We start from the raw sequence: 9,792 nt of genomic DNA on the forward strand, positions 1-9,792 counted from the left end.
TGAAAGTGATCAATTCAATTGAGTTTCTAAATCGTTTGCATACTGTGTAAACTCTGAATTTTTTTCAGAAAATATCGAATGTATTGGAAGAAAGCGTACCTCTCGTAAACTACACCCAACATGGACCATGTAAACTGCCCCATAGCGTTTCTCTGTTAACAGGCACCGCATTTGACTTCAGTAATTTTGTGTTTTTCACATACAAATGAGTGTATTGAGGACAAGAAAACATATTTTTGAAAAGCAAGCCAGTAAAATCAATGGAGCACAAAAGTTTCAATTTCAACAAAATATGTTACGGTCCAGTGGCTACGAACGCGTTCTTGAAATCTGTGTGCCTAAAGGTCAGCGTTTTCTTAGTCTACATATTTATATTACTACGTCAAAACATACAGGTTTTAATGCCAAAACTGTAATTTTTGGAGAGGTATCGTTTACCCATAAAACGTTTGTTATCAACGTCATAATACTGTATGTCAAACAATATATTTTTAGCTGTTTGAAATGTGGAAAAATGACAAAGTTACTTGGATTGATAAACGTTTTAAAAAGCTATTATAACGCTGAAAAATATATTTCTGTTAAGCATTTAGATGTTAAAAAATTTGATTGTCTCTGGGAACAGTGGAAAACTCTGCTGGAAGTATAATGTCGTCGTATGTATGCAATATAGTATACATATCCAAAGTCAGGACTGTATTTCATAATGCCTCTTACTTTTTCCATAGAATGTAAAATTACCTTAACTTTTTTAATTGATGCATGTGTAAGCCAAGTGTGCAAGTTGGTTTGTGAGATCATTTCTGTGCAAAATATATATAATGTTTACATATATAATATTCAACACACATAGCTCAAAAATAAAGCATTATATATAAAAAAACTACTCATTTATGAAACAATCAAATGGGCAAATCTTAACACAGTCATGATTGTTTTAATTATCTTCATTCTGGATTAATTTTAATGAAAATTACTACAATTCCTTCTATGGAATTTATTTCATGGAATAAGCAGTTTCAAAGTCACGGAGACTATGAAGAGATTTGTCAGGAGGTGTCAAAATGTGTTTTACCTCCTCTCCCCTTTCGTTCAACCAATGATATACCGACAAGTCAAGGTGATCATGTTTGTTAACGATATAGATTTAAAAATGATATTAATGAATGGAAGAATGGGACAGCCCACACTTCCAAGTGTCCGTGGGTTAAAATATCGATACCACGTTTTAAAATTGTTTTTGTCTGTTGCTGTAATTAACAACAATATATTTCATTCTGTGTATAAACAATGTCATTGACTATGCTTACGTCTTTCTGCATTGGGAAAAACTCCCATCACTACCATATCGATAAAACGATTTTAAAGCTGTTTTTTTTTTTTACATTACCGCATTGACTTCGTAAAAAGGAAGATTGGATTTCAGAGAGAGAGAGAGAGAGAGAGAGAGAGAGAGAGAGAGAGAGAGAGAGAGAGAAAGAGAGAAAGAGAAAGAAAGAAAGAGAGAGAGAGAGAGATATCCCTTGTTATATATGGCACTGATGGGAGTTTTTCCCAATGCAGAAAGACGTAAGCATAGTCAATGACATTGTTTATACACAAATGAAATATACTGTTGTTGATTACAGCAACAGACAAAGACACTTTAAAAACGTGGTATCGATATTTTAACCCACGGACACTTGGGAGTGTGGGCTGTCCCATTCTTCCTTTTATTGATATCAGTTTTTAAATCTATATCGTTAACTGATATGATCACCTTGACTTGTCGGTATATCATTGGTTGAACAAATCTCTTGACAGAATCTCCGTGACTTTGAAACTGCTTATTCCATGAAATAAATTCCATAGAAGGAATTGTAGTAATTTTCATGAAATTTAATCCAGAATGAAGATATTTAGAACAATCATGACTGTGTAAAGATTTGCCCATTTCATTATTTCATAAATAAGTATTTTTTTAAATCGTGGAATGGCCCTTATGTAGGATTATGCGAGGCCACAAACAGGAAGAAGCACCCAAAAGATACTACAGGGTCACACGATATTCGTGTAATTGACTGGCTCCCTTGTAGTCCAAACCAACATGTATGGGATGAGGTAGACAGGAGAGTAAAACGGTTTCTCCAGCCACAGAAACTGGCAGAGCTTGAGAGATAACTTATTAACACTTGGAATAATATTCCACAAATGCTTTTACACAATTATATGACAATCAATTCGAAGCAGGTGTAAGACAGTTATTCGGGCGAATGGGGGGGGGGGGAGGGGGGGGCACACACGGTATTGATTGTTAAGAATTTCAAAATTTGGGGTACTGTTAAGTTTTCGTGTTTTTAATTGAATGTTTCAATAAATGAAGATTAAAGAAAACTTCACATCTTTTGAAGATGCTTTTCTAAACTTCATAGTTGTTTCGGATTTCAAACATTTCGGTTGAGCATCACTGAAGAGACATTATTTGTCGAAATGCGCATCTGGTGCATCAAAATTGGTACCGAATTATAAGTTTTACATTATGATCCCTGGGTCGAGGCCTCTGCTGGTGGACTGTTAGTCCCCGAGGGTCTCTACAGCCCAGTAGCTAAGTACTTCGTTATTAGCTTGAAAATACGGATGCATATTTAATTGCTGTTATAAAATTTAGAAATTCATTTCAAAATTAAGGATTATCTCCCTCATGCATAGCTCTTATCCTTAGACGAATTTGGCTCCACTTTTTTTGGCACGCTGTTTTTGGCTATATTTAGCTCTAAACTTCATAATTATTTCGGATTTCAAACATTTCGGTTGAGCATCACTTAAGAGACATATTATTTGTCGAAATGCGCATCTGGTGCATCAAAATTGGTACCGAATTATAAGTTTTACATTATGACCCCTGGGTCGAGGCCTCTGCTGGTGGACTGTTAGTCCCCGAGGGTCTCTACAGCCCAGTAGCATCTGGTGCATCAAAATTGGTACCGTATAAGTTTTACATTATGATCCCTGGGTCGAGGCCTCTGCTGGTGGACTGTTAGTCCCCGAGGGTCTCTACAGCCCAGTAGCTAAGTACTTCGTTACTAGCTTGAAAATTCGGATGCATATTTAATTGCTGTTATAAAATTTAGAAATTCATTTCAAAATTAAGGATTATCTCCCTCATGCATAGCTCTTATCCTTGGACGAATTTGGCTCCACGTTTTTGACCCGCTGTTTTTGGCTAAATTTAGCTCATATTTCGGATTTCAAACATTTCGATTGAGCATCACTGAAGAGACATTATTTGTCGAAATGCGCATCTGGTCCATCAAAATTGGTACCGTATAAGTTATACTTTATACCAATCCAAATCCATGTCAAACTAAAAGAAAATAAAACTAGTGGATGAAAACACTTAGGTGGGAACTTAGAAATGTTGTCTAGTATATTTAGTATATTTTTGCCCATGAAGAACACATGTACTATATTCGCTATTACAGAGATTGCATATATCATTACCTATACGTTTGCTTTTCCTCAGATACAATTTAACAGGCACTATTTTCTGTAATATTCTATACTGTAACCAATAGATAGAAGAGCTGGTAGATACTCTAAAACACAATTTAAATATATCATTTAACTCTACGTCTGTATATCTTTTGAATCCCATTTCATCATTCCATTTTGAAAAAGCAGTTCGTTCCACACTGTTTGTATTAGTATTCATGTAATGGATTTTGTGCATCCATATGTCAGCAACAGTATTTTGTATAACATTGGCAAATCCTGGCGTTGTAACTTTCTAAATCCATCTCTCGAAAATTGTGTCTCTTTTAGAAATGTTGAAATTGCACTATTGATTTTATATTACATTTTACATTTTATATTACATAAAACAAATATGACGAATCTTATATACGTCTACAAATTTTTCTCGAGTATAAAAAAGATCATTGTTGTCCAAAACATCATCTATAATTTTCACACCTTTATTATACCATTCTTTGATCAAAATATTCTTTCTTTTGACTATACATAAGAATTAAACCACGTTGTAGTAGATATAATTTCAGAATATGTAGGCTTTGGCTTGCTAAAACAATTTGTTACAAATAACCAGTTTATGGTACATAAAGTTTCAATACATAATCATTACCGGTATTAAGCAGCTTATGTACAACATCTTGTCGGTAACTATTTTTACAAATACGTAACCATGAGTGGCTACATTAAACAACCCTTTGAATCCATGAACAATTTAGTGAAAGTATAAAATTGTTATGATTTATCATATGGAAACCTCATGGTTCACCGAAAGTCAATGAAAGCGTGCAATTGGGGGTTTCAAAATCATGGTTTATCGACCATTCAAAATATATATGGTAACATGCCTTTATTAATGGTAAATATCTGTTGAACACTCACCCCAAATTGTTTCAAGTTAAATATCGAATCAGTTGAGATATATAAACACCATATGCAGGTGATAATGGAATATTGTTACATAAATGTGGGGAGTGGAGATGGAGAAGCTGAAATCATCCCGTTTGTCATACAGTTGAGTTGTCAGTTTGCCGTTAATGTCTACTTTCAATAAAATATCTAAGTATGAAGCAGAAGTGGACGACTCTGTGGTGTCCTTCATTTCGAGCTCACAGGGATATATCAAATCGACATATGAATGAAAGCTATCATTGTTAATAGACAAAACGTCATCGATATATCTAAAAGTCGAAGTGAAGGTCACAGCGAGAGATTTTTTCTTCTCACGTAGAAGTATTTGAATAAATTCTGCTTCATATGAATATAAAAACAGGTCAGCTAACAAAGGAGCACAATCCGTGCCCATGGGAATTCCAACAGACTGTTGGAAGACCTGATCACCAAAGACCACGAAACTATTGTCAGTGAGGAACTCTAGCATATTTTTTATTTCAACTTCAGAGTACTTGTGCGTGGAATCAGAGTGGTGTTTAACAAAGTAAGTTTTTGAATGACTGGTCACTAGATATGAATATTTCCGTTTTCCGTTTTTGTTGAAGAAGCAACTGTGTATGATGTCAAAAATTCTAGTCTTTAATTTATCGTGAGGATTGGTCGTGTATAGTGTTGAAAAGTCATAGGTTTTAATGCTATTGTTTGGGAAAAATTCTGTGATTTTAAGTTTACTAAAAGTTCTTTGAATTTTTTAGAATCCACATTTGATTAACACCACTTCTGGCATATGTAGTCGCACAGTATGTTTGAAGTTTCTCCTTCACAGCTGTTAACATTTTCGTGAGAAGCAAAGATAGGGGCTTGGTAGAGCACTTACTGGATCCAGCAATGTATCTTTGTTTGTAAGGGTTTTTATGTAGTTTAGGAATCCAGTATAGGTACGGTAACTCATATTCATTCAACCCATTGACTGGAATATTAAATGTGTCTAAAACTGAAGGATGGTTTTGAAGAATTTCGTCTTTTGAAAGGGCAGTTGGAGTATAAGTTTGATTACCAAAAGTGGAATTAATGCCAAGTTAACAGATTTTGTTTTACAGTAGGTCAAAGTATGGTATATTTTTCGAGATTTTTCTCACATGTAACCATCGTTACTGAGTCCTTGACATGATAATATGTAAGATAAACATTAATTTTCCATGTATTATTCCATAACTTGTTTTGGAATTGACTGAGCATATATTTTTCTGATTTTCGAAAGACAATAAATACAGGTTTTCAAAGAAAATATTTAATCAACACAACAAGAAATTATCTGCTGTAAAAGTCAGCAATAAGATTTTAAGAGCGCAAAATAAACGATTAGATATCACTTTCAATATCTTTGAAATGGCAGAAAATAAAATTGATTGACAAATATTCTCGAACAGTTCAATATGTATGAAACATGAAAACAAAAGACTAGCAATAGATATAGAACAATAGCTTTTTTGTATGTAAATGAAGTAGCGCTATAATTATGTAACGTATGTTTCAACACTTACTCAACAGTACATCCATGAAAATATTTTGCTAAAACGATGTCATCATCAGTTATTCTTTACGATTGATGTTGCAAAATCATAACGACATCACTTAATTCAATGGAAATACCAATTTTAATAGAAATATAACGTAGTCAAGCAAAATATTTTACCAAATGTGTCTTTTCTTCTGGATTTGCAATAAATGTGCGATTAAAACAAAAGTAAAAGATTGATGTTTCGCTATTTAAATGCTCATGATTCTTATAGAAATAACAGACACATGTTTTGAAACCTGTATTGCTCTTTGTTATAATAAACAATGAAAGTAACGTATGTTTCTTATTTTTCCTTTCATTACTGTAAACACATCATTTCCATTCCAAAAATGGAAAGAAACATATTTATCCATTTTTAACAATCTGTTTACAATAATAATATAAAGAAAATGTTTAATTTCCCAACATTTTGATTAAATGTATACCGAATCTTATGTTTTTGTTGGTTATTTTGGAATACCTTTCCATAGAAACTGTCAGTATAATCCACCACGCGGTGTTATGAATGAATATTTAACGTGAACCTTAAGACATAAATGTCCCCTATTGATTTTGAAGTCAGAAGGACAATGGTTAAACTACTCTGGACATACGCTATTGTCCGTTGAGAAGTCTTTCCTTGATAGACATCAAACTTGAAACACTGGTGCCCCCTTATGAATAGATGACCCTCATTGGATTTCAAGTCACAAGGTCAAAGGTCATACAAAATTACTCAAATGACCAGTTGCTTATAAGTATTTTGAGAGACAAAACTTACACGTATCATTATGGTAGCCTTTGACCGGTAGTTAAACCTTTATTTTCACTGTCTATACAGACATTCTACCTTTTCAGTATTGCCACAAGGGGAGCATATAATATTATTTCTAATACATTTTTTCATGGTTGTTCTTGTTTTAATGCATTTTTTTTCCCATGGTAGTTATTCTGTACTTCTGCTCTCACAAGTGCCATTTCTAAAACATTAAAAACAAGTAGAATGATATTACGTAACGGAATTCCTGGTAACACACGTTACACTCAGATAAAATATTTTTTAACGATTTCTCTATAAGATTGCATAGAACAATCATCAGAGATTAATCCCTTCATTTCTAAGATATATTATGAAAAGATGCTGAATTCTAGCAAATTGATAAATGTAGAGTTGCATAGTTACATGTATCATAAATAGGACAGTAGCAGAGAAAAACATGGCCTATATTTCTTGCAGAGGATATCTGTATATGCTGGTGAATACGGGAACAATAACACATTTGTTTCTTCATAACATAGTTGATATTCAACAAACATATCATTAAAGAGGATATTTTGTCAATATGTAGTTCAATATTTGATGTCTAATCAAGCATTTCATTAAGTAGCATACGTTACACCAGAGGAATTTCGAGATATTTGGAATACGATATACATTCTTTGATATCAGAAGAACAAATTCAGACCAAAGCATTCCATCTGCTTAATCAATATTGTATATCAAGCATTGCAGTTGTTGTAACTGTACTTACCGTAAGAGAAAATTAATCCTAATTCTCAAAGTTTAACACGTATTGACTTTCAAACTCAAATGTTCATAGTAGAAGTTCATGTCGTATACCACATCATGCAGACAGAGAGCAAAAATACGTGGGAAATTGTTCTATCATTCCCTTTAATTAATTTCTCGGTAACGAATGTTACATCACGAATGTTACATCTTGACACGTTTATCAAATTTCAAACCAACCAATGACTTCTGCAAAAGAAATGTTTATATTTTCATTCTCTGTACATTACGAGATTTTCATAAAAGGGGTAGCATTTGCTCTGCAAATACGTTTTCATAAAAAAATTATTGTATCGTATGTTACATTTCTAAAATCGAAATGCAAAAATTTGATAATAATGATGACTTCTTCTCAATGCCACATCCAAATATCGCTTGATGAATATTTTCCCAAAGTTTTTGAATATTTTAGCGCCAAAATAGATCAAAAACATAAAGATAATACAAAATCTTTGTTCATATATTGGGTGTTTAATTGACCCTATGATCACATAATATAATCTGGCGACATGGAGTAATATATACACCACTGCTTAAAATCATACGCAAAAGGTGTTAAACTTTTATTGAATGAAAATTTAGGAAATACAAATAATATAAACGCAAAGAAAATTAAATAACACGCTCTCAGATTTTTATATTTGCTTGTTCAATTTTAAAAATTGAGTCGGCGACAGTCACGTATGTTACAAAATTAGGGTATCTACGCTTCCTACCAAGTTTATAAGTAAAGGGGATATAAAAAATATACCATGCCTAGGGAAGCTATGGGTTCATGAATGTATAGCACACAAAATATATGATTTGATATAGCTTATTTTCTAATAAAGTGCCGGCGACATCGATTGCACGCTTTTATTGACTTTGAGTGGGTTGATGCTTTGTAACGACTGCATGTTTGAGTTTATCACATAGAAATCCAAACAATTTTGTGTTTAACTATAAACTATTTCTTGCCAGAGAATTTGTAATAAGATAAATAAATGTTTACGTTTAATGATGATTAAAGTTTTTGCAACAGGGACTCGTTCAATGGGCGTAAGAATACGACGTTTCCTTTGTTGAATTACTGCATAGATTTTTTTAATTGTTTTTTAAAATTCATGTCTAAAATCTCATCTAAGTCCATAGAGAAATTTATTCCTAATAAAGAAAAATATTTTGCCGCCCGATCTAGTTTCCATCTGGAGTGATGAAAGACCTCTGCAGAATTTTTTTTACCTATCCAAACGATTTTTTTTAAATTTTAGTACTGTTGATTGGTAAACCCAAAATATTTTCATACATTTTCAATGTGTCAAGGGCAGCATACAAAGAACTAGCGGAACTGCCAAGGGCAAGGCTGGTGTCATCAACATGTTGGGATATTTTGTGTTCGTTATCATTAATCACTATACATTATGGATTACGATGTTTTTAAAATAAAATTTGCAAGAATTTTAGCACAGAGGATTGATTGATTGTATTTTGCTTAACGTCTCGAGAATTTTTTACCCATATGGAGACGTCACCAACACCGGTGAAGGGCTTCAAATTTAGGCCTATGCTCGGCGCTTATAGCCATTGAGCAGTGATGATTCTTTAACATGCCACACCTACTGTGACACGGGTCAGTCGTTTTTAAGGTAATATCCGATGACCCGGAACATTCACACCTGGTGCCGAGCGTTTCACGATGGAACTGTCATTACCTGTTTTAACGATTTAAGTCTGTCGCGGCCTAGGTATGAACTCCGGCCTTCCGCATTCGGGGCGAACGCTCTAACCTCTCGGCCAGCACAGAGGATCAACAGGGTATCATTGACGATATCCGAGTTGGACTAGGAATTTCTCAGATAAAAATATTTGTACCAAATGTAAAACTTTATAAACAAAAGACCAGGAAATGGAATCAAAAGTTTTTTCAAAGTCAATAAGAACTAGTAATCCGGGTATATCATTTTCCTCAGTATAAGACATAAGATCATAATTAAATCGTGTGTTTTCTCCGATACATCTCCCTTTAGTAAAACCTGTTTGTGTATCTGGAATGAGAAAGCCCAGTTAGGATTTGATTTTATGATTAAAACACCCCGCTATCGATTTGTAAAATACATTCACTTGAGTAATTGGTCACCACTTTTGTAAGAAATTCCTTGGTTTGTCCCCTTTAGGCAAACGAAATGTTATGTCGATTCTCTGAGATATTGGGAATTGTTTCAGAAGAAATATCTGATTTATTGACTTCATGATTATAGTTTTAATATCACTCCAAAACTTT

Source organism: Ostrea edulis, chromosome 7 (assembly GCF_947568905.1).
Source record: "Ostrea edulis chromosome 7, xbOstEdul1.1, whole genome shotgun sequence".
Classification (NCBI taxonomy): Eukaryota; Metazoa; Mollusca; class Bivalvia; order Ostreida; family Ostreidae; genus Ostrea; species Ostrea edulis.